Below are 3,770 nucleotides of genomic sequence, written 5' to 3' on the forward strand. Positions count from 1 at the left end.
CAACTTTAGTGTCCCTCACCAGAGAAACCTCCTCTTAACCCGACCATCCTAATTGGATGGCATTGGATGAGGATGACCTCCTCATCTCTTGTCTTCAACAGTAACCCAAACAAGCAGCTCTCAGAGAACAGCACAAAATGAAATACACACAGCATAACAGTAAGAATATGAACCAGGGCATTACATAAGGATTTGATTTTAATTTTTACCATCAGAGCCACCATGCCTACCTGCCTGTCCTTTCAATACAGTGTGCATCCACAGATATTAAGCTCCTAACTACGATCTTCTTTCAGCCATTATGCAGTGATGCCCACGTCATATCTGCCAAATTCTAACTGTGCTACAAGATTATCTACTTATTCCGTATGCTGTGTGTGTTCAAATATAACACCTTCAGTCCAGTATTCATCACCCTTTTTGATTTTACCATGTTACACAAACTCATCCCACTGACAACAATTTTGCCCTATCATCATCCTGTCCATTCTCAGTCTCACTACTTGTAAACCAACTGCCCCATCCTCAGACCTATCACTCTGGTTCCCATCGCCCTGCCAAATCATTTAAAACCCGCTGTGGCTTCCCCGGCAGGCTTTTCCCCCCACCAGTGTCCAAAGCAATATTCTTACTATAGAGGGGAACAGTCGCAGGTGTATTCTGCACTGGATCCCTATTCCCTTTCCCTCTCTTGACAGTCACCCAGCTACCTGCCTTCTGAAACTTAGGGGGGACTACCTCCCTGTAGTTCCTATTATCTCATTCTCCTGTATGAGCTGGTCATCCAGTTCCTTAACATGGTCTCCAAGGAGCTGCAACTCGATACATTTCATGCAAGGAGACTGGATGTCTCCCGGAGTTCACACATCTCAGACAAAAAAAAAACATCCCAATAACTCTGGACCCATTCTCAGTGCACTAGCTATGTACAATGAAAGAAGAAAAAAAACTTAGATAACTTATTTAGAACCTCCTCCAGTGCTTGTTCAAGCCTGTTGAGCCAAAGCCTCCAACTCTAACCCTGGCCCACTGCATGTAAACCTCCCTCCTTTTTATTAGCTCAAATACAACTCACTTTCACTGAGGCTTGTTCTTTTCAAATGGTCCCCACCCTGCAAAAATGTCTGTTGCTCATGCACAACTTCAGGTTACTAGGTTTAGAGGGCTATGGGTCAAACGCAGACAGATGGGCTAGCTCACCCAGCATGAATGAGCTGGGCTGAAGGCCCTCTTCTTATGTTGTGACTCTATTAGGGGAAATACCATAAGACAAAGGAGCAGAAGTCGGCCATTCGGCCCATTGAGTCTGCTCTGCCATTTTATCATGAGCTGATTCAATCTCCACTTTAGTCCCATTCCCCCGCCTTCTCACCATAACCTTTGATGCCCTGACTAAGATACCTATCAATCTCTGCCTTAAATACACTCAATGACTTGGCTTCCACTACTGCCCCTGGCAACAAATTCCATAGATTCACCACCCTTTCGCTAAAAAATTTTTCGCATCTCTGTTCTGAATGGGCGCCCTACAATCCTCAAGTCACGTCCTCTCGTACTAGACTCCCCCACCATGGGAAACAACTTTGCCACATCCACTCTGTCCATGCCTTTCAACATTCAAAATGTTTCTGTGAGGTCCCCCCTCATTCTTCTAAACTCCAAGGAGTACAGTCCAAGAGCGGTCAAATGTTCCTCATATGTTAACCCTCTCATTCCCGGAATCATTATAGTGAATCTTCTCTGAACCCTCTCCAATGTCAGCACATCCTTTCTTAAATAAGGAGCCCAAAACTGCACACAGTATTCCAAGTGAGGTCTTACCAGTGCCTTATAGAGCCTCAACATCATATCCCTGCTCCTGTACTCTATTCCTCTAGAAATGAACGCCAACATTGCATTCGCCTTCTTCACCACCGACTCAGCCTGGAGGTTAACCTTATGGGTATCCTGCACGAGGACTCCCAAGTCCCATTGCATCTCAGAACTTTGAATTCTCTCCCTATTTAAATAATAGTCTGCCCGTTTATTTCTTCTACCGAAGTGCATGACCGTACACTTTCCGACATTGTAATTCATTTGCCACTTCTTTGCCCATTCCCCCAATCTATCCAAGTCTCTCTGCAGACTCTGTTTCCTCAGCACTACCGGCCTCTCCACCTATCTTTGTATCATAGACATATCTATAGACAAAGGCTTTTCATTCTGAATGTTGCTCCAGATGAAATAAAGAGAGAAAATACTGGAAATACTCAGCAGGTCAGGCAGCATTTGTGAAAAGAGAACAGTTAATGTTTCAGGTCAAGGACTCTGTCAGGACTGAGAAAGTTGCAGATGGGTGGGGATGGTTGGAATAGGATATTCTCTGAATGAGGTCTGGATTGGCATGGTGATAAGCTGTTGATGAAATTATCTAATGATGGCAGAGAGAGGGTAAGCAACGAAAGGAACAGTTACAATGTTGTCAGAGCAGTTGGTAATGTAGTGTCAGTGCAGAGAGAAATCCTGAGTCAGTATCACAGTGGGGCACTTACAGCAGAAGTGGTCAGTATGATACAGGCACAGAAAGTAAGTACTGAGATCACTGAATTTGATATTGAGTCCCAAAGCAGGTAGAACTGAAGATGAGGTATTGTTTCTCAAGCTGGCAATGAGCTTTGTTGGAACTGTTCAAAAAGTTGAGGATAAGAAGTGAAAAATGGCATAGCCTGACAGGCAACTGGAGTCTCAGAGTTGCCTCTGAACACTGAATGAATGGAGCTGCCCTGCTAATTTGTCGCCCAACCTGCACGAGGTTCTCCATTGTCGGAGGCTGCAAGATGGTGTGTGGGAAGTAAATTCAGACCAAAGTCAATTATTTTTGTTCCAACACCCAGTCTGTAGTAATCCATTGCATTACTGGTAATAATTCATCCATTCAAGATGATCTTCCCCACCATTCTCAATAGTCTTACATGTCAAGCTGCTTCATGAGTACGGTGAGCTCTTGTAAACTGACCAACATTCCTGCACCTACTAAGATGTTTATAATCCATGAGTTTGCACTATGCACTTTGGACTTGAGGCTCTCTGGACCAGTGTAAGTTGAAAACAATTGAAACAATTACATACTGAGCAAACAAACTGCATGGGTACAGATCAATTTCTCATTATTTTTAAACAGAGATACATTAAGCAATGGGTTACTTCTGTAGATCACACATCCAATTAATGTAAGTACAATATTCACTAGGTCATGAGCCCAAAACGAGAACATCTGACTGTATCACCCTGTTCTGAAAGCCTGGCCAACTGTGGGACCCCCATCACTGTCATTTCATTGTTCACAGCACTATCCCAGGAATGCCAGAAACACTTAGTAGGTCTAGCAGCATTTGTGAGTACAGATGAATGGTCTTTGAACTAAAATGTTAACTCTCTGTTTGTCTACCATTGATGCAGTCTGACCTGCCAAAAACTATTTCAATGTCAGATTCAGGGTCAATCTATTTCAGATTTTCCAACATCAGCAGTTTATCAATGATTAAGCTTTATGACTCAAACCACATTCAACAAAACACACTTACCAAAGCTCACTGAGGGATTAACAGAATGCCTGTATCTTTTAGAAGTTAGCATGCATCTTATTACACTGAAATAATGAACTTTATACTTAAATTCCTACATTATTGTGTTATTCTGTTAGTATCTCCATTCATTTTATGAATAAAATACATACTTTCAGTTAAGCCATTGAAATCTGAAAGAAAGTCATGAAATAAAGACTAGAAAGG

The sequence above is a fragment of the Hypanus sabinus genome, chromosome 5, assembly GCF_030144855.1.
Source record: "Hypanus sabinus isolate sHypSab1 chromosome 5, sHypSab1.hap1, whole genome shotgun sequence".
Classification (NCBI taxonomy): domain Eukaryota; kingdom Metazoa; phylum Chordata; class Chondrichthyes; order Myliobatiformes; family Dasyatidae; genus Hypanus; species Hypanus sabinus.